Source organism: Lycorma delicatula, chromosome 2 (assembly GCF_047948215.1).
Source record: "Lycorma delicatula isolate Av1 chromosome 2, ASM4794821v1, whole genome shotgun sequence".
NCBI classification, from domain to species: domain Eukaryota; kingdom Metazoa; phylum Arthropoda; class Insecta; order Hemiptera; family Fulgoridae; genus Lycorma; species Lycorma delicatula.
This window is the reverse complement of record NC_134456.1, coordinates 83,895,369-83,918,842: the sequence shown is the minus strand read 5'-3', so window position 1 is coordinate 83,918,842 and position 23,474 is coordinate 83,895,369. Positions and strand designations below refer to the sequence as shown.

General features: G+C 37.3%; 1 protein-coding gene across 8 annotated transcripts in view; it reads left to right on the top strand.

The window, feature by feature from the left end:
- Nucleotides 1–7,136: 7,136 nt before the first annotated feature.
- The window catches only part of fray (oxidative stress responsive kinase frayed), a 196,230-nt gene continuing 179,892 nt past the window's right edge, over nucleotides 7,137–23,474 (top strand). For 2 of the 8 annotated variants that reach the window (XM_075355660.1, XM_075355662.1), the window contains exon 1: nucleotides 7,137–7,696. The gene's annotated coding sequence lies outside the window, so the exon portion shown is untranslated. Of the gene's footprint in view, nucleotides 7,697–8,245; nucleotides 8,310–23,474 lie in introns of those variants that run through there. The other 6 variants (XM_075355665.1, XM_075355664.1, XM_075355667.1 and 3 more) reach the window with 4 other exon arrangements.

Sequence of the window (23,474 nt, the reverse complement as noted above, 5' to 3'; positions counted from 1 at the left end):
TCGTGAAACAGGTTCGATGTTAGTTCAGAAACGTGCCCGACTCAGGTCAGATTTAATGACCCAGTTCGTACAAGAATTAAACGGCAGTTAAAAGATCTCCTATACATTTTTGCGGAGATTAAGCCGGGAAAAGAACATTTTTACTAGGTTCAGCCAACACTAAACCCACCGGGTTGGTCTAACGGAGAACTCGTCATCGCAAATCAGTTGATTTCGAAGTCGAGAGTTCTAAGGTTCAAATCCTGGACAAGTCAGTTATTTTTATACAGATATGACTACTAGATCACGAATACCGGTGTTCTTTGGTGGTTGGGTTTCAATTAACCACACATCTTAGAAATGGTCGACCTGAGACTGTACAAAACTACACTTCATTTAAATTCATATATATCATCCTCTGAATACCTTACGGTGATTCCGGAAGCCAGACAGGAAAAAAAAGGTTCACTGCAGTGAACACTGACACTGAGTGAGTAGAGTGTGAAATGTTATCCGTATCGAATACAGGTTTTCCATGAACTTAAAGGAACTGCTTATTCCAAAAGGGTGCATTACTGTCAATGGTTCAAGAACTTAATTAGAGGCAACATCGAAATTTTAGATAATTGGTTTGCATGGCATTTCTCCCGCCACCACCCCATTCGGTCACCCTAAAGCATAAGACCGAATGTTTGTGCCACGAACGAACGGAACTGCGGGAGAGACAGTGCTCTCTCTCCCTCGCAGCTTTGTGTGCAGCTTCCTACGTACGTATGCGCACAACAGCCAAACATTACGCCGCTGGAACTGTGAAACGCACAATTCCTTACAAACATGTTTGTATATTTTTCATAAACTGGGGGATGTCTTTAAGGATTATATATTGTACAATTATAAAGAAAGGATTAAAGAAAAAAGGACTCTTTATATTAAATGTTATCGATAATATCAAGTGGAAATAGGTGGTGCTGCATTTCCACAGTGCGTATACGCGAGCCGCCACTGTCCTCTTTTGAGTTGTACACTCTGTATATCGGAGAAAAAAATTCATATTCTCAACATAGAAGATGAATGAATTTAGATACAAATCTGTAAACCCACCGTGTTTTGTTCTAGTGGTGAACGCTTCTTCCCAAATCAGCTGATTTGGAAGTCGAGAGTTCCAACGTTATTTTTACACTGATTTGAATACTAGATCGTGGATAACGGTGTTCTTTGGTGGTTGGGTCTCAATTAACCACATATCTCAGGAACGGTCGAACTAAGAATGTACAAGGCTACACTTCATTTACACTCACACATATCATCCTCAATCATCCTATGAAGTATTATCTAATAAACGGTAGTTACCGGAGGCTAAACAGGAGATTCCATCCTTGGCTCTTGTAGTGAAAGGTTGTGTTTTGTTGTGCTCTGTGAATTGTCAGTTGTAACCAGTCCAGCCAGGTGTTCAACAGTTCTTCTACCTGCGTCGCCAGACAATGTGAGAAGGGTCTGCTAGGACATCAGCCGGGCGGCCAGCTACCTGGACTACAGGCCAGTCACATTAAGAAAAGGATAATCCTTTTCTTAATTTTACTTTTATACTATTCAATATTTCTAATAATGTAAAGTGAACTCTTGTAGTCATTGTGAATACGTTAAGTAAATAGCCTATTATTATAGGACTATTGTGCTACTTTTAAAATAATTTTATTTTTTAATTGATTTTCTTGTCAGTGATTTTATTTTACAGCAAGTGTAGATTAAGAAGTGTAAATTAAGTTTAATTTTAATTTTTAAATTTTTCTTCCTTATTTTCCTCAATGGAAGGAAAAATAAGGCCTCCTCCACCCCGTTCTCCCACCACGGAACTGTCCGACGGTGGAGAGGAAAGCGGGTCTGGCGCTAGGAAGCGCCAGAAACGCCGGGACTCCGCGCCTCCTATGGAGGCGGAGCCCGTAGCGGGCTGTAGCAAGGCTGCAGCAGCCGCCAACTCGCAGGCTGATGATGGGGCCCCATCACAGCCTGCTACCGTCAGGCGGGAGAAAATCCCGCCGATAATGCTGGACTGCCCGAAAGAGTGGCCAGCATTGGCGAGGGACATAAAGTCGAGGATTGGGGGGCGCCTGGTGGCTAAAAGCACCGGGCTCTCGATAAGGCTGCAGCTGGGCAGCGAGGCGGATTACCGGGCGGTGCAGAGTTTTCTGCACTCGAAGGGAATCGCCTTTCACTCCTTTCAGCTCCCGAAGGACAGGGAGCTGAAGGTGGTTATACGGGGGATCCCCTATGGGGCTGCCCCGGAGGAAGTAAGGGAGGAACTGACCTCCCTTGGCTATGAGGTGGTTTCGGTTAAGAAGCTCCTCACAAGGGACGGTCGGGAAACCTCGACCTGCCTAGTGGCCCTTAAGAGGACCCCTTTGGCCCGGGCCATTTATGACCTTGACAGTATTTTTTACTGCAAGGTCGCAGTGACTGCATTTGTGTCACGAGGGGGGCCACCCCAGTGCCACAGATGCCAGAAATTTGGACACTCGTCCAATTACTGCCAGAGGGCCCAGCAATGCGTAAAGTGTGGTGGAAACCACGACACTTCTGCCTGCGTCAAGCCGCGTGAGGAACCAGCCTCATGCGTCAACTGTAAGGGGCCACATCCGGCCAATTACAGGGGCTGCCCCTATTATAAGGAGCAGACAAACAAAGTCAAGGGACTTAAAAAGCCCGCGACTTTGGACGGCCGCAGCTGGGCCCGTGTTGCCGGTGGGGGAAAAACAGTCCCCAAACCGGAGGTGCCGGCACCCGTGGCCAAAGCGGTCGTGAAAAAAGGGGAGGTAACCTCCCCAACACCCGCCAAGCCAAAACCGGCGGCAACCACCAAGAAGGTGGTAAAACAAAAGGCGGCGACAAAGCCGGCCCCGGCGAAGAAGGCCAAGCCTTCCTCGACGGGAAAGGCAAAGCCGGCCCCGGCGAAGAAGGCCAAGCCTTCCTCGACGGGAAAGGCAAAGCCTGCTCCGGCTGGGAAGGCCAAGCAGGCTGTTAAAAACACCGCGGCCCCTGTGGCCCCGCGCCCCACCAAAAGGGCGGCCGCGCCAAAAGGCACCCCCAGCGGCAATCCGAAACCGGCTACCCCGTTGGAGACCACTGGCATGGACTTCCTGTCGCAGATGACAGTGAAGGATATCCTGCCAGATATCATGATGGTTTTGCCACGCCTGCTCCAGGCAAAATCTCTCAAGGACTGTATTCAGTCCTTAATAGAGTGCCTCATGGCTGTACTGTCAAGGTATGGTTAGGCCCACCCTCAGACTCTTGCAGTGGAACGCCAACTCAGTAGTAGGCCGGACGGAGGAACTATGCCGTCTGGCCGAGGATCTACTGATAGACGTGATACTGTTGTCTGAGACGTGCTTGAACCCAAACAAGCAACTGACCCTTCGGAACTATTTTACATATAGGACGGATAGGCCAGTTCGACCCGGATCTCGCACCTCTGGTGGAACTGCGGTTTTAGTCCACAGACGCCACATGCATACGCGCGTTGTTCTTCATACAAACGTGATGGAGCAAACGTGTGTGCATGTGGAGCATCTGGGCACGGTGTATCGGCTGGTTTCGGCTTATAGCAAGCCGAACGACGCGGTAACCGGCGCAGATCTGGATGCCGTGCTGGAAAATTGGGATGGGCCCGTGATACTCATGGGCGACCTCAATGCCAAACACGTGTCATGGAACAGCATTCTGACAAATCCGAATGGCAGATTGCTGTACGAAAGGGCGAGAGCCCGCCGCTTGGTCGTCGTAGGCCCTGAGGTGCCCACGTTCGTGCATCGCTCAGGCAGATCTAGGCCTGACGTGCTGGATATCGCAGTCATGAAGGGGGGTACCCTCCCATTCATGATTGAAACGATAGAAGACCTCAGCTCGGACCATTCCCCTGTCCTGTTGGAACTAGGTCAGGCAGGGGGTGGCCGAGATCCCCCGCCTATACCCCGAAGGTCAGTCAACTGGAAAAGGTTCTACGAGACCCTCCAGCGGGAGTACAGGCCGGTAAATCCTGAGCTCCTGAACACCCCGGAGGAAATCGACGACACTGTCGGGCGCGTCACGTCGTCAATGACCGAGGCCCTGGCAGGCAGCTCATCGGCCAAAACTCGAGCAGTTGTTCAAAACGACCTCCCTCCTCATATCTCCGAAGCCATAACGGAGAAACGACGACTGAGGAGGAGATATCGAATCACCCTGTCCCCCGCTGATAAGCGGGCCTTTTATAATCAAACGGACAGGGTAAAACAACTGCTGACAAGCCATCGAGAGGATTCGTGGAACGAATACCTCGCCTCGGTCTCTGACGACATCTCCTCGGTGTTCAGGTTGAACAGGAGACTGCGAGAAGGGAAGAAGCCTCGCCATCCGGTTGTGGGGCAGCGAGGTTTTCTTGCATACTCGGAGGCGGAGAGGGCCGAGGTATTCGCCGATACCTTGGAGGAGCAGTTCACTCCAAACCCCCCTCCCTCCCCGAACGACGAGCACACAACCGAGGTGGAATCCTTTCTTGTAGATTATTTCTCACAGGTGGAGGACGCCCCTCTAGAGATTGACCAAGTCACTGAAGCGGAAGTTTCCGCAGCCATTAAGGCCACAAGCCCCGACAAGGCCCCGGGTGTCGACGGGATCAGCGCCCGTGCATTCCGGAACATACCGGCCTCCGTGATTACAGCAATTTCGGTGATATTCACGTCCATTTTGTACGTTGGATATTTCCCGAATTGTTGGAAAACGGCCAAAGTCGTATGTTTACCCAAACCGGGGAAAAGTTTACTTTTCCCACGGAATTATAGGCCAATCTCCCTGTTACCGGTATTGTCTAAGTTGTTCGAGAGGATTTTTCTCGAAAAACTGAGGCGATACATGGAGGGAGAAGTGCGGCCTGAGCAATTTGGGTTCAGGGAGGGTCACTCAACCACCCTCCAACTGGTAAAAATAATAGACGACCTTGTCGGAGGCCTGAACAGGAAACGGGTGACTGCAGCCGTTTTTCTGGATGTGGCCAAGGCCTTTGACAAAGTTTGGCATAGCGGGCTGCTTTATAAGCTAGCGCGATCGGCGATCCCGTACCGCTATGTCAGACTGATGCGGTCATATCTGCTAGACCGACATTTTGTCGTGCGCGTAGGGGAAACGATTTCCTCTACCAGAGAAATAGCCGCTGGGGTTCCCCAAGGAGCAGTACTTTCCCCGTTCTTGTACACTTTGTACGTGAACGATATGCCGCTGTCGGAAGGGGTCAAAACGGCCCTTTACGCAGACGACACGGCATATTTCTACGAATCCGCAAATGTGGATTACGCGGTCCGGAGGCTCCAAAGGCAGCTGGACTTAGTGGAACCGTGGCTCGACATGTGGAGAATCAGGGTCAACGGTGAAAAATCGGTGGCCGTGATGTTCACATGCAAGACACGTAAACCGACCAGAGAGCTGGAAATCTCAGGGGAGAAAATCCCTTTTGAGAAAACAGTTAAGTACCTGGGGGTGGTGTTGGACAGGCGGCTTACCTTCGGCGAACATGTAAATTATGCGACCCGGAGGGCTAAGGCCGCCAGAGCCTCGCTATACCCAGTGCTGAACAGTGCCAGCCCGTACCCACTGGCAACTAAGCTCCTCATTTTTCGGCTGTACGTACTGCCGATTCTAACATATGCTTACCCGGCATGGGGGGCAGTGTTGAGCTCCTCGCTTCAAAAGAAGATCGAGGCCGTCCAAAACATCGCGTTGCGGACGATCTTTGGAGCTCCGTGGTTCGTCAGGAACGCCACTCTCCGATCTGATGCGAGATTTCAATCCGTGTCCGAGGTGGGGGTGGCGCAGGCGCGCAGACTGTTCGGGAGAGCGGCTGTGTCCGAACACAGTCATCTTCGGGACATCTGCCGAGAGGACCCAACTCCGACAGTTGTAAGGAAGCGGCCTCACGCCGTACTGGACGAACCACCGTGATGGTGCGGTGCGGTAGCCGAAAATCGACAAACCAGGCTTAGGGGCCTCCATATCGCATGAGCCATAAACGGAATAGTGCGTCAGACGCGTTTCCGGGGTCGCGAGTGAAAAGTTTTCGCGAGTTATATAGTTTGAAGACGTCAAACACGGTAAGTCGCGCATAAAACAAAAACGCGGTCTAAATTTAAAAAAAAAACTTACAGTAAGACAAAATATCCCAGCAATTGCGACTCCTCCGGAAAAGGGGACGCATTGCTCTCTCCTTATAGCTAGTGCCCCGTTGTGGCGTATTCCTGCTAGCCTATTAAAGAGTTAGCACCGAAAGGACTTCAGTGGACGGTCTGAAGGGGAATTACGTCGGGAGGACAGGCTATATAAGCCTAGCCTTCCGCGGTCGGCCCATGAAATGGGTTCGATAACGCTGGTTTAACAACGGATTGGAATGCAATTAAATCCGTCTTAAATTCACTAAAATAATAATAGACAAAACTTGAAAAATTAGATCCGAGATTAAAAAATAACCCTTTTAAAAACAAGCCCGATTAGAATGATCCAGCAGCAAGGGACTCTGTCCAGGTTCTGCGATAAAGTAGGGAGTAATAGACTCCTGCCAACTTTGCATTCCATTCCATTCCTAAACAGGAAAAAGATACAAATCTGTAATTTTTGTTTTTATTACGAAATGGAAACGCTTTAAATGCATTTTGACGTTGAAAATTAGATGAATGTAGCGATCGGTAAATTAAAGTCAATCTCTTTCTGAAATCGAATTCGAAACAGTGTAATCTAGAAACGGCTCATAGAAAATATTATTTTTAACAGCACACTAAACAAATTAATCAGTTTTCTGTCTGTAACTTCAGATATTTGCTTAATACGTAAAAGTGTTTCATAAAATGATAGAAAGTAAGAGAAAAACGGAGAGAATTCTGTGTCGACCGGAACTGGGTTTTAATAATATTGAATGCGAACAAAAACAATGCACATTGAATTTGTAATTGCGTTAGAGAAATGTTGGTACGGCTTCAATTCCGTATATATATTTTTTTTATTCTTGAGCAGTGAAATGCGAAATTAAATTCAGTTGATTAACAACACAATAACAATTTACACTCGCATAGTTAGTAGGGATGTCAGTCATTGTCTTGGTTTCAATCGGTTCAGTTATGTTGTTTAGTTGACAGTGTATATAGTCGTACATACGTATAGCGTTGAAACTTATACATCGTTTAGAACACGGGTTCTGGATCGGCTTGTTTCTGCAATGTGCCGAGTCCGAACCCTCGATGACATATACTGTGTTGTACGCAGACGATCCTCATGTATGCCTACTCGGTGCTAATAGCCTAATAGATATCTCTCTCGCTCCGTTCTCCATCTTTCTCCTTCCCCCTAATCCTTTTAGTTAGAACGACTCTTATAACTTTTATAGTTGCAGTTAAATCGACAAGTGTAGCTGTTAGTTATAAGTAAAGTGATAATATGAAGACAATTACTATGTAATACGGGTTCCGTCATTCTTGCCGTCATTGTTGGGTGGAGCTATTGTGTTACTTTTTTTGTCGTCATACGTAATATGGATTTTCAAAAAATATTTATGATATTTTTAAACATATTTTTATATTATAGAAAAATACCGATCGTTAACTTATCGTTAAGAACTAGTAATATTTTTTTATCTTCTTTAGTTACGTTGCAATTACACCATTAACTAATTATTCCTCAAGGTCACGTTACGTTTTCTAAGGTAAGGAAGATAAATTAATGTTTCACAACGTTATCGTAACATATTTTAATGTTAAAACTGTTTACATTTATCTGTAATTTCATCCTACTTTTAAAAATAATTTAATTTGTTGTCTTTCTGAATCTACGTTTATAAAATTAATTTAATTAAATCAGACAAATATAACAGTAAAATAATTATAATATAAAAATAAAATGATAGACGGGTTTTTACGTATCGATAAATTTTTTAATAATACATTTATATTATTATCTGCTTTAAAACCGGTTGAATTTTTTATTTTATTATTTTTATTTTGTAATTAAAAAGACTTGTTATTTTAAAATATTTCTACTTTAAATGTGCTAACATAATAATTAAAAATTAAATTTATTTATTTTATTTTTCTAAGTAGATTTATTATTTAATAGAAATATTAACTAGACGTAATTTTTTATCTAATCTTTAGAGTTTTCTCGTGAAAAACTATCTAATGATATCGTACAAATATATATAAACAAAAATTTCAGAAATCTATTAGTAACATTGTAAATAATTTATTATCTTAATTTTCTCTTAAAGCTATGTAAGCGTGTTGAGAACTCAAGTGCCGAAAAAAATACTGCATTCCAAAGTAAGTTTTATGTTTTAATGATATGTTATTCAAACTTTTGATAGAATTAATCTGGGTTGTTGCACAAGAAAACGACCTTAACTTCCAAAAAAAAACTTAGTTTTGTTCATATCACTTTTAACAGTTTATCTTTGTGGTAATTTTTGTGTTTTTTCCCCATTTTCTGTCTTTAAAAGAAACTTTTATACGAATTTTTGATATTAAGAAAGTAGCTTCATTGGAAAAAAATTTACAGGAAATTTAGTTTAAAAATTAAGAAAGTTTGTGACTAAATTATTCATTAGGAATACTACCTTCTTTGATTAGGCATGTGACGTCCTCTTCAGATTTTGTACAGATTTTATTTAATAATGTAATTTTTATACAGTTAATGGTTTGTAGGTTACGAAAGAAAAACCACTGTTCTGTTACTAGAAAATACAACTTCTAATAATTAATTTAATGATTTAAAATATACTATATTTAAGGAAATTACTTAATATACATTTTTTTTAGAGTTTTATTGTTTGCTTTTCTTTTATCATCTTCTAATTGTACTAAATTACTTTAAATTGTACTTTAATGTTACTTTAAATGAAGTAGCTATTAATGGCGTTAGAACCCTTGAAAACTTGAAGCGATTCTAGATTCAGAAAATTGTGCTGCATTTTTTTAGGCGACACACGTATCATCCTGACCCCATAGGGAAAGACACCCACCATGTGACTGTTTCGGTCGCCACACCACCTCCTTCATACCTAGCCCTTATGGGCTTTACCGGAGGTCATCTTCAGTACCTCGGCAATGACATCTTTCAGTCAAGCCTCAGCCACGATGCCAGCGATGCGAATGCCACAAGCGACATTCCCATCAGTGCCTTACTAACTAACAAACTCAAAACAAAACACATCTAGTCAAGTCTCAAACAAGACTGAATGACTTTCTAAGCGCACGTATCACCAGATATCCCAAATTTAAGAAAGTTACCAAAGTATTGTATGATATTTCCGGCTAGTAATAATAAAAATTAAAAAAAAGGTTAGAGCCAAAATTATATTTAAAAAAAAATGAATATATATATATTTTAGAGGTGGAGAATAACTTTTAAGAAAACCTTTCCTAAAAATATTTATACATAGATTAAGCTTAACAAATTTGCTTAAGTAAAATTTTCTCTTAATCTAACACCCCTTTCAAAAATGGCTTAAATAAGAAAAAATATTTTAAAAAACATTTCTGCACTTTAGGTCCGGGGTAATTTAAGAAAAATTGTAGCATTTCTAGATAGCTCTATATATGAGGTATAAACATTCAAAAAATGTTTAATAATAAGTGTTCTGCCCAAAGGGAGGTTTTCATATTCTGCTCGATTCTGTGCCATCCGTTTCATTTTATAGTAACTTCCTTCCCTTTTAATATTGTCTACCATTTTCATTCGTCTCCGAACTCTTGCTTTCCTCTCCGTTACAAATCCCTACAATGCGTCACCAGCAGGCAGTTACATCTCAGCCAATGCCTCAACTACCTGCATTTTCTTCCTTTATTATTTTGATAATCGCCCTCTCTTCTCCCACTCTACGAAGGACCTCCTCATTCCGAACTCTCTCCGTCCAGCTGATCTTTTCCATCCTCCTCCAAACCCGCATTTCAAAGGCCTCCAGTCTTCTCTCCTCTCCCTTCCTAATAGTCCATGTCTCTGCCCCATAAAGAGCAACAATCCACACAAAACATTTCACAAGTTTTTTTTTTCTTAGTCTCAGATCTAGTTTGCTACACAGCATTCTCCTCATTTTGCTGAATGCTTCCTTTTCAGTTCGTAACTTAATTTCTTGATTACACTTCATATCTTCCTTAATTATGCACTCCAGATACTTGAAAGAGAAAAATGTTTTAGAAATTTTTAAAATGAAGAGAGACAGAGCAAAAGAACAAAAACATATATTTCGATTTTAAAAGACATGGGTTGATTTTTGAAAAAATCTAGATTATTTGTATATGCATAGTAGGTAATAAATTTGTTTTAATAAAGGATTCTCTAAAGTACTTCTGAAGAAATTGGAATTTGTTTTTTCGTGACACCCCCACCCTCGTTAACGAATTTTGAAATAACTAATATGATCAATGTCCGCTATATAGGAATGCATATTTGAGTCAAATTACATATATACATATATAGGAATACGTATGTTTTTTCGGTCTAGATGAACTAGTTGGTCTCTAAAACGTAAAGATTCGCAAAAACCCGGTACCCAGTTTTTGACACGATCACCATACTTTCCCGTTTAATACAGTTACTTAGCTATATTCGCCAGGAAAGTAAAAATTAATAAGTCGTGGTTAAAGAAGATCTTGGGGGATATGAAACTTGTTGGGCAATATCAAATGAGTAAAAAACAAGCCATCACAGGAATTCGGTGGTTGCACTTTATTGAAGGTGACCGATCTCTTCTTTAAATCAGTTTTATAGTAATTATGTTCTAGGTATTGTGTAAAAAACGTACCTTAACTTTCATCATGAGTATAAAATACACTTACGGAAGATAAGATACATTTCCTTAACCGTACAGTACATTATTAAAAACAATTTTTTTCTTCCGTAGAGTAAAAGAAAAAAATAACAGAATCTAATATACGGAGTCTGTTCAAAAAATAACAGTACTTTTTCAATTATGCGCCAACAGAGGTATTTAGTGATATGTGGTCGACATCATTGTGTTCCGCATAATCTCTCTGTAACCACATGTTCTTGGATTTTTGATATCACGTTTATTTTTCGTGTTACTGTTATTTGAGTGCAACGTGTTTAAGTGTTAGCGATTTTTGTAATGTACGTTTTCGGGAGCAACGGTACAAATTTTGCGTGAAACCGGAGAAAATTTTCACAGAAACTTTTCAACTTTTGAAACAAGCTTATAGAGATGATTCTCTGGGTCGTACGCAATGTTACGAATGGTTTTCAAGATTTAAAGGTAGTCATCAGTAATCGAAGATGACCCTCGACCAGGAAGGCCTTCGACTTTGACTGATGACATCTACGTTCATTGGTTTGCTTGGCATATCTCCCGCCATCAACCCCATTCGGTCGCCCTAAAGCATAAGACCGAATGTCTATGCCACAAACGGCTACTGAACCTCAAAACAGTTTAGCGACCATTGTCCTAAATAGCCCCTAGAACTTACCTAACAGCGTGAGCGGACTAAGCGCGGTACCATACACCACCGACTTACGTGTCCCACCCGCTCACTTGTCATATATTTGCTAAAATGGGTAGGTGCACCCCGTTAACTACTAAAAATATATATGACATCCGTAAATTAAAATTTACTTTGTCTAGACAGCAATTCACTGCCACGCCTAGGTCGCTGAATGCTAGCAAGTGCCTGTCCACCATATTAAAGCGCTTGAAGCCTTTATTGGCCGGTGGTCAGCCATATATATCTCTAGGTTAACTTCCCACAGCAGTACGGTAGGACATCTACGTTCAAAAAATCAACGTTCTGGTGCGTTCAAATCGCCGATCGACTGTCAAGAGAACTTGCAGAAGAGATTAGAATTTGTAATGCAATGAAATTAGATTTTGTATCATGCCATGAAATTTTCACCAAAAAATTGAATACGCATCGAGTCGCAGCAAAGTTTATTCCTCGTTTGATGACCGAACAACAGAAAGAACATCGAGTTTATGTACGTCGAAAACTTCTTGCACAAGCCGATGACGATGAAACATTCACGCAAAGGATCATAACGGCAGACGAAAACCGGGTTTACGGCTACGACGTCGAGACAAAAGTTCAATCATCACAATGGATCGGAAAGGGACACCACACTCCAAGAAAGCGCGTCAATCTTGATCCGATGTCAAAGTGATGCTTTCTGGTTTTTTTTTCGATTTTAATGGAATCGTTCATTTTGAATTCCTTGCCTCAAGGTGAAACCGGTGAACCGTGCGTAATATTGAGGCGTTTTATATCGGTTACTTGAAAAAATCCTCAGAAAGAGGCCGGAGTTGTGGTGAGACAACTCACGGTTACTTTACCATAACGATGTGCCCGCAGACTCAGCTTTGTAAATTCGTTAGTTTTGTGCCAAAAATCAGATGACTGTGTCCTCTTTCAGCCTTCCGACTCGCAAGACCTGGCTCCTTGCAATTTTTTCTTATTTCCGAAATTAAAATCTGTGATGAAAGGAAACGCCGTTTTGAGACTATTAATAATATTAAAGCAAATGTGTCACGGACCTTAAATGTCATTTCAAATGAAACTATCCAGGACTGCTTTGCGAAGTGGAAAAACCGCTGGGAAAAGTGTGTGAATTGGTGAGGAGGGTACTTTGAAGGGGACAAGGACCAATAATCTGTGAAATTAATGATAAAAAAAAATTAGTTATTTTTTGAACAGACCTCATACAGAAAAAAAAATTAAATAAATTAAAAACTATGAAAAAATCCAAAATTACAAAAATTTCATCCTTTTTTGTAATTTTCAATCTCCTGTAAATATTTTCTTTTTAAATTTAGGTTAATTTTTTTTCTATATTACAAATTTTTTATGTAAATGGTGAATAAATATCGATAATATATATAATATTATTTTCATCATTTCTCCACATTAATAATTTTTGTTTCTAAAAAAAAGAAAAATTATTTATTTATTTAATAACACAAAATGTTAAATCGTTCCTTTGTATTAAGATTCTACGCCCAACGTTATAATGGCACATAATAAGTTTACAAAATAATCCTGTCCGTAATTATTTCAATTTTTTTGTATACTTTTCGATTTACAGAAAATGCACGTAATGACACCTATAATAAAAAATCTAAACAATTTTTGCGTTATATAGAATAAAATTATTTTTTTCGTTCCTTTATTTACTGATTCGATCAGTAAGTACTATTTATTAATTCGTATACTATTAGACATTTTAAACATACAGTTCTCTTTTATAGATATACTTACCGTTTGCCTGTTGTGTACATATTTCAGCCTTTATAAAATTGTTTACAAGAATATAAACACGTCTTCATAAAAAATTGATTTCTCATTAGGTTAGAGAAAAATTATTTTATTTTGAGTAGAAGCAATGTGTTGAGCTACAATGCATTTTTTTTTTCAAAAAAAGATTACTTATGTTTGTTACTTTATACTTACTAATCGTCCCAGTGTTTGTTATTGTTGTAACACTTGTAAAGCATCTGTAATACAATAAGTACCAGTTTGAAAATAATTCCAGCTGAGCAAAGTGAAAGGATCGTTTTTGAAAAACTTAACATTTCGTACACTTCGGTTACTAGGTAGAAATAATATTCAACTTAGAAAAGAAGGCAACTGGAGATTACCTCACTCCTCACTTTTTTCTAGTAAGGTTGGTGAGGGATGTTATTATCTTTGAGAATGATTTTATTGTATTTTTTAAATCCACAGGTTTTTTATGGATAGTTAAGGGTTTTATAAAACCTATTTTCTAACACAGAGAATTTCAGAATGTCATATAATAATAATATGTCGGATGTATTAATTTATGGCCATTTAAATATATATATATTTTTTTTTATTTTCTTTGTTAAAAATATTGATTATATTTTTTTGCATGAAATTTTAAATATTATTAAATTAAAATCGGTTTATAAATGAAATACTTTGCACAAAAGTATATTTAAAAATAAATGAAATGTAGTTTTTTTTTTATTTGAAAATATTAGCTGTATGATGATAAATGAAAGAATTCAGTTAAAAATTGTTGTGTCAATCCGCAAGGTCATAATGACATATTTTTTGTCACGTAAGTCAGAAATAATTTAGTAATTGGTTTAATTAGACACATGTTATCTTCTTTGGATAGAAATACCTTTCACAGTTTATATATATATATAAGACTAAACTAAATAAATGCGCAAGATTATGTCGTTTAATGTTTTTATTACTTATTAGTAAGTAATATTTGTTTGTTGTAATTCGTTTTGCGAATGAATCACACATTTAAATATTACTGTAAAGATAGATGTGTGTTTAATTAGTTATTAAGTTTTATCTTTGTAATCTGAATAGGTATACTTAACTTTACCTCATCCCTTCGCGAAAAAGACAGAGACCAGATGTGAATGCCCTGCACAGGGTACTCTCAGTAGAAGCATTGGCGTCAAGACCAAGTCCCGGCTTCTGGGGTGAGTCCAGGAACGACATGGTCGGACTTGGATACCCCTGCCGGGTTAGAGGCAGGCAATGAGAACATCTAAGCGGCGGGCTGACCTGTCGGACTAGACTTATGGTCGTCGGACGGGGAGGAGGCCCGTTTGAGTAGACAACCCCCTGGGCTGTGCTTTTTTTTGTTGTGGATCCGGCCCGGGGGTAGAGTGGAATAAAAAAAAAACGAGTGAAAGATATGGAAACCCTTCAACAACTTTAAAACTGTTTCAGATAGAATACTGTAAGTTTCAGGATAAGATATCGGTCAACTACTTTACTTTTTGACGAAAAATACAATTTCAACTCCCTCTTGAGGGTGGTACCCCAGGGGTTGTAACTCAAATATTTTAAATGATAATATCCTTTGTGCGATACAACATTTTAAAAGTGTCTTTAAGAGAAGATGAATGGTATAAATAAAAGGTTGCTACGATTTCTGTACCCAAAATGGGAGCGGGATAAATTTTGGATACTGAAAATTAGTAAATTTAGTAAGTTCAAATAATAACATTAAGTTGAATTAAATTAAACTTTACTCTAATTTAATTTAAATTAAAAAAAAAAAAAATTTAACACAAAAAATTGGTTTTTTCCAATTTAATGAGTCAATAAATAAAAATATTGTCCCCTAACATGCTGATCATCTGATCATTGATGGTACTTTACCATTGTTGTAAAAATGAAGCTTATTTGATTGTTGTATAATATTCCATTAAAAGTGTTTCATTACTACACTGTTAGTTTCTTATGATTATTGTGATCGGTTGGCTAATTGATTTTGTCTACGTTCACTGCATTTGTAAGCCACTTTTATTATTTATACCTTTTCTGTAGTTTTTTTTTTTTTTTTTTACTGAATTAATTTTTTCTATAACATTAACATTTCATTAGTGAAGAGGAGAGGATCACACTTTTAAATGATGAGAGAGCTTTGATCATAGGATTAGGTTGTAAAATGAAGTTTGTGATTTGTTCGCTGCAATATAATAATCGAAACCCTATTTCAAAAGGTACAAAGTCAAAAACTATCAAACGATTTAAAGAAAAAGGATGCATTAATAATAGGAAAGAGCCAGGGAGGGCTAAATCTGCAACAAATAATAACAAATCGTTAGAGATTATGCAAAAATTTACTGGGAAACTAGATAGCAGCACGAAAACATAACATTAGCCAAAGTTCAGTGATTCGAACATTAAAAAATGGAAATTTTAAGCCCTTCAAAATTCATCTGATCCAAGCACTTAATCAAGGTGACTATGATCGCAGACTTTAAGTTCTGCGAAATTATGATGAACAATATTTCTGATGGCCCTAATTTATTAAACAACATATTTTTTAGTGATAAGGCCACTGTTTTTAAACGGTAACGTAAATCGCCATAGTTGTCGATACTTTCTTTTCTTTTTCCTGTTTATCCTCCGGGAATTACCGTTCAGATATTACTTCAGAGGATGAATGAGGATGATATGTATGAATGTAAATGAAGTGTAGTCTTGCACAGTCTCAGTTCGACCGTTCCTGAGATGTGTGGTTATTTGAAACCCGCCCACCAAAGAACACCGGTATTCACGATCTAGTATTGAAGTCCGTATAAAAGTAACTGCCTTTACTAGAATTTGAACCTTAGAACTCTCTACTTCGAAATCAGCTGATTTGTGATGACGAGTTAACTACTAGACTAACCCCGTGGGTTAATAAAACTTGACCTATGTATGAACATTTTTACACGACTGCCCAAAACGTAGTGTAATGTATTTATCTATGTATATTTATTTGTTCTACCATAGCAGCTCAATGGCTGAACCGATTTAGATGTTTGACCCCGTGTTAGAATCCTAACGTATTCGGGTGTGTCAGGCTCTATAAATAAATATATAGAGAGAGTATCATTAAAAGGTAGGCCAAACTCTGGAAGTGATTCTACTTAAACATACTGAAAAAAAAATGTCTAGTGAACATAGATACGAAACATATTCTGTCTGTCCGCCACTTTGTGTTTTATAAGAAAAAAATTATTTTTCAAGAACAATTGGAGATAACGCAATAAACTTTTGTGCTATATTTTAAACTATCATTATTTAACAGGGAAGAACATAACGACACTCTTCTTTGGCAAATAAAAAAATGGTGGTCGTTTCAATTTTTCAATCTTAAATATCTTAGGAATTATTAGATTTATCAAATTGCGTTTATTTGTGAACAAATCGACACCTTAGTCGTAAAAATCCGACGACAAACAACACAGTTATTACAAAAAGTAGACCTTAATCGATATGTGGCGGCTATCTTGTTTTTTTATTATCTTGACTCACTTGTTAACTAAATTAAATTTTAATCAGAAACCACGATATATATATATATATATATATATATATATATATATATATATATATATATATATGTAGTAGTGGAGGTTTGCCGGTTGAAGCACAAACTTTAATGAACCGTTAACTATCCGCATCTATCACTGTGTTAGCTGGGTTTGAACTGAATGATTCAAATCAATCGAATGAATAATACTATAAAAATAATATAATTAAATTTTCTTTAACATAAGATATTATAAATAAATTTAAAATGTTCTATTTATTAATGGGGTTCCCGTGGGTACTATGAGTGAAGCTAGAAAGATGAAGTGATGCGAGCATCTCGTGCGACCTTTAAAGGACACTGATACACTCACCACCAACTGGTCACAAACGGATTGTCCCTGCGGCGCTGTTTTTGGGAGGTGCTCTTATAATGGTTTGCTCTGCAAACAATCGTCCGATTTTCAAAATTCAATCGGCTGAAGGCTTAATTTCAAAATTTTCAAATGTAGGTTACTTTCCAAAATTCAAACGGTTAGCTGGTTTCAAACGGTTGGCTAGACTCACTTTTGCATGCATCAGGTACACTCTCGATCTGACAGATCACGGTTATTCGGAAATGTTATACCTTCACAAACAATATTCCGATTTTCAAACTTCAAACGGGATATTTGCTAGTATAATACAAAATCAGGATGGAACTAAACCAGAACAAAAAGAGCAGTGTTTATCGGCATTGTTTTTTTTCGGCAGTCGTGTTTATTAATTTTTAATACTTACCTCTTGTTTGAAAAAGTTTTCTTTAAAAATCTATTCTTCAACTCTAAAAATACATATTCTGTTTTTTTTTTGTTTTTTTTGGCACTAACTCTTTCAATTTTTTTTTCTCTTACGATTTATTCTTCTAGACGGACTAGGTAGGCACACATTAATTGACGGATTTTTGAGTTTTCATTTCTCTCTTTTGCAATAAGGGAAAACTATAAGTCAGTAAACTTTCATCTCTTCTTAGAAGTTATTTTTTCTCTCATCCGGCCACCTGGCTCCTCCTTGGCGCTTTCTTTTTTCGATTGCAAAGACTCTGATGTTCTGCAAGTATTTACTGTTGTCGCATAATTCATTCGTTATGTTACGTTTGTTTAGTAGCTCATACTTTCTCCTTGTACGAAGTAAAGAAAGTATTCTAACCGCGAAAAATTTCGGTTTTAAGATTTCAAAGGAAATATCCATTTTGACCATCCCTGAATCCATTTGACTACTTTCAGCGTGACGTCCGTACGTACGTATGTATCTCGCATTACTCAAACACGATTAGCCGTAAGATGTTGAAATTTTGGATTTAGTACTGTTCTAACATGTAGTTGTGCTCCTTTTGATTGCAATCAACTGAAACTAAAAGTGTCCAAGGCAGCCCAAAATCCATTTTTATTTTTTTATTTTGGATCCTCATTGAGAGATTTTCAACGATATAAGTGGCAGTTACTTTCGTTGGTTCCAAGAGTTATAACTAAATAAAATTTTAATTAATGAAATAATTGGATCTTAGAGGAAGGCACATCGGTTCGAATTAGAATTCATCTCCTTTTTTTAAATGTAAATACATTGATTTGTTAATAACTATTAACCTCTGATTGTAAAATAAGTTTCACGATAAATAATATTCAATAATAACAAAATATATATATATGAAAAATATCAGAAGTTATTAATGAAATAAAATTTTATGTACTTTTCATTTAATAAAAAAAGTGTATTAAGTGTAATTTAATAGGCGTACCAGGAAGTCACGTGCTGTCTACATCAGATTTTTTTCTTAATTTTCAATTTAAACAATCAATAATAATGAATTTATTATCTACTTATTTCAACGTATGATTTTCTTTATTTTTTATTATTTTAAAAATATTTTATATTGTTTTTTATTTATTATAAATCATATTTAAATTCAAAATTTAATGAGTTGAAATAAAGTTTTGGGTGAATTAAAAACTTAAAAAACGATTTTCTGCATCTTCATTTAATGTTAATTAAAACTATAACTTTTAGGTTGAGTACTGTTTACCTTTCTTAGCTTCATTCTTTTATTATTTGCTAACGCGTTTCGGAACCACTCCATCGTCAAAACTTATTGTCCTAGTAAATTTCTGTTAATATTTATGTAGCGTTTAGTCAACGCCCCTTCTAGTCTTCTTCCTGTTTATTTGTTATTAACGGTTATACTTATCTTTTAATTCTATTTATCCATTTCCTGTTTTCAGTAGATTGAAGTTCTTGAAAATGACGTCCACTTGATCGTTGATCTGTTCATTTATGATCGTTTTGTTGTTACTTTTTAATTTGAAGATTTCTAAATTTTCTAAAATGTTCATTCTTCTGCCTTTAATACGATTGTGAATTAATTTCACTGATTCTTCCATTTCCATCGGGGCATGTCCTTCTTTTACTAAATGCATAGCATAATTAGAATCTTGTTTTTAATTTTTAAAAGATCTCATGTGTTCGTTATATCTGTAATTACTAAGGCAACCAAGCATGACCAAGCAACCTTGGTCGGGCTGATAAATGGCTTGCAAGACCGTTTCAAACTCATGTCTGACACTTTACAAATCCTTAGTTCGCATCAATTAGAATATTTCACAGCCACCTAGAACCATACTGCGAAAATAATAGAGAGTGTTCAGAATAATTTTTTACATTGGTTCCGTCACAAATTTGGTTGGCAATTAAGCATCTGTGATATCCGTCGGCGTTTGGATTTACCACCCTTGTGCAGTAGAAGAGATTTTTTTGACTTTGTTATTATTTATAAAAGTACTCACAGTCTTAATACTATTCTTGTCCATATCTCAATCAGAACTCAGAGAAAATATGTTAGAAACTTCCATCCACTTAGTTTGCGGCTACAAACTATATCTCCTACGGTCCGAAGCACGGTCACTGCAGAATATATCAAAAATAAAATTGACTTCTTCCAGTCTTTTACGTAATTCATGGAAGATTTAAGGAAGTCGTTGTATGTTTGGCCTAGAAATAATTTTAAATTAACTAAGTTATTGTTATTATTGTTGTGTATAATCTAATTGTAATTGTTAAATTATTTTTTTATTTTAATTTGGCCATTATTATAAATAGTGTTTGCCACTGTGTTTTATATTATTAATCCAGTATATTTTATAGTTATTAACCCACCATATCATGGCTTTTGCTGTTCTACTGCAATAAACAAATTTATTTTTTATTTTTTTTTTTGTTTTTATATATAACTGTGTATTTTGTAACGCTACTCTGATCAAGGGTTTCTTATGATTTCATCAGTTCTTCCACAAAAAATAGGGTAATTCCTTTTTGTTTATCAATGAGGTAGTACATCAACCTATTCCTTATAATTGTTTCAAAAAGAATCATTCGATTTGAATTGTTTATATTTTGAAAATATTGAATATACAAACTTAAGATTAATTTTGTATTAAAGGTTTATACATGAAGTTTTTTTACAAACCAAGTCATAGGTGCTCGATATGCCCTCTCTTGGGATGAACGGCATAAGGATAAACGGAGTCACAAGGAAGTCGAATTTTTCCTACACATTAGAAAGCGTTTCTCTATTCACTGCTGCCACGACTTCTGTTATGCGATTCCGTAGTTGACCGCTTTAGCTGGAAAGGGAGGAGCTTAGACGGAATCTTTTACAAAACCCCACAAGTGAAATTCGCGCACAGTGAGCTCTGGCAACTTGGAGGCCAGTGATGTAAAGCTGAATCGTTAGGTCCCGTACGGCCGATCCATTCAAAAATTCTATCCATTCTATCCTTAAAAAATTCTCGAACGTACAGATTCCTGTAAGGTGGGGTTCCGTCCTAATGGAAAATGAAACTCGAGAGTTCCCTCTTTCTAACTGTACTTAGCGCGATCAAAATAAAGCTGAATAGATATGAAATTTTAAAATCGGTTGATTTTTTTAGGGACACGCTGTATAACGTATAAAATTATTTACCGATCTAAGTAAAATATTTTTCTATTTATGTTTTCTCATAAGTTAGTAAAAACAACAAATTTTCAAATATTTCATACCACCGCAGTACGAAAAAAAAGAAGAAAAACAGGTTTGGTTGATATTAATATAATATAGTAATATCAACCAAACCTATCTTTCTCGATACAGTCCTTTATTAACAGATTAAAATAAATTATTATTGGGACTATTTGAATATTTAAATTTATCTAAAAAGCTCGCTTCATTTACTGTTACACTTTTCACAGTTTATATATATATATATATATATAGTGTCCCAAAATGAATTGATATTTTAAATTTGTCGCCATTTTTTTCGCAGTAAAACCAGAGTAGAGATTTTTATATGCTGTTATCAGTAAATATTGAGGTTAAATAATGGAAAAAATACAACTGAATAACGCGTAGAAACTGTAAAAATAACAATATAACGAGTTTCCGAAAAAATTAGTGATGAAGCACATTTTCTTCTTATCGATTTTGTCAATTAAAAAAATCGTCGAATTTGGCCATCAGAAAATTCAAAAAAGGTTTAAGAACTTCCTAAGCATCTTCGTCGGGTCACAGCTTGATGCGGATTTTGGGCTGGGAAATTTATCGGATCTTACTACTTCGAACCTGAAAATCGAGATGCCGTTACCGTCAATGGAGTTCGATATCGTTAAACGATTTTAAACTTTTTACGACCTAAAATTAATGATACGTATTTGGAGGACATGGTTTCAACAACACGGTGTAACATGCCACACCGATGACACCATGCAGTTATTGTAAAAAAAATTTAACGGTCGTAGTATCTCGCAGCGATATGATGTGAATTGGCCGCTAAGATCATGTGACTTGATACCGTTGGAGTTTTTTCTTTGGGGTTGTCTTAAGTATAAAGTGTACATCAATAAATCGCAAACAATTGAGGACCTCTAAGAAAAAATTCAACATAATATTGTCGACATTTCCCAGCAATTATGTCAACATGTTTTGGAAAAGTTTGTCAAAAGAATGAACATGTACAGCCAAGGTCAGGGTTACGCTCATTTGGCAGATGTTTTGTATCACATAACTGCTTTTCATGTCACTGTTTTCTAATAAAGCAAAAATATAATCAGTTATCAAATAAAGAATGTGTTTTATTAAAAACCTAAATTATCAGTTCATTTTGGAACACCTTTTATATATATATATATATTACTTTCCCGCCTAGACAGCGTGAAATAGATCCTATTCACCGGATCTTAACGTTCTGACACCTAAGAAACACCCAAAAAACCGGATGGAAATTTTCCGGATGTTAATGCTCGTATGTATGCGCGCGCGTTTGTGTTCGGTGTTGGCCTCTAAATCATCTTATATTTCTAGAACTTCTAGACCGATTACCATCAAACTCGGTCAGATTACTTCTATATATGGGGCATTAATGCCATTAAATTTTCACCTTAAAAGGTCAAGAAGGGGGTGAGGCTATAGAGCAAGGTCACCCTCAGTATCTCCAGATTTCATCGTAGGACTTTCCCGTCACGCGGCTAGCCGCGTGACGGGAAAGTCCTACAACTGTGTTATCAACTTTTTTTATTTTAGTTGTAGCGTTGTGTTATTTACTTGTAATTTTATTAATATTGATTTCTTTTTTTTCTCTGAATGGTGCCAAATATATTTATTAATATGTAATGAAAGATCATTAATTGTTTACGTCTTATTTTTCATATACAATTTTTGGTTTTTATTTTCGAATCTTGAACCAAAATATTTTGTATTCTGTTTTGTTCATACTTTGCTTATGTTTTTTAACCACTTTTATATTAACTCGCTCTTAGACAGTGTACGTAAGATTAGACTATATATATGATATTCATGGTACGGAACCTTTCAGTCGAATTTTGAAGCGCTTACGCCTATCCATTCGCTCTGAAATTTTGTATAAGTTTTACTCCTGATGACGAAACATTTTAGCAACCTTTTTAAGTGACTAAGATGCCCCTAAGTTGGTAAGAGAAAAAAATGTCCCTTGAACTTATGCAACCTCGTTTACGCTTATTTTCTTAGTGAAAGCAATTTTAAGTGAGAAATATATTACGATATACAGTTACCGCTATAAATTGTGTACAGTAGCGACCGAAGTTTTGGGAAAATTTAGTACTTTTTAACCGTATCCGAATTTTCGAACGAAAATCGCAAATATCTGTAAAACGGTTCGTCCTAGTGTTCTGAAAAATTGTTCGATCCCCTCCACGACACCTTATCCGTTTCCAGTGGTATCCGTCGGATAATAATATTTTCAAGTGACCCCGGGGCGCCGTTCGGAAATGGAGAGAGGGTGTGATGGGGTGCCACCGTAATATCTCGTCAACCGCTAGTCCGATTTTCACGATTCAAACGGCGTATGTATCAGCAGGTCGATCGCTAACTGTTTAACGTATCGGGTACACTCTTGATCGACCGGTGGTTACCCGGAAATTAAATCGTTTAACCCTATGTTTTGATTGCACTCGCCCACCGTAAAATGTACCGATCCGATCTTTCACTAAATACGCTCAAATCTGGTGCGCTAGCGCAGCTGTAAAGTATATAAACTTATGAAGATTAAAATGTAGAAAATAAAAAATATATAAAGAAAACTTTTTAAAAACCACTCTTATATTAAATTCACTAAAAAGTAGAATTTAAAAAATGTTTTAAAACAC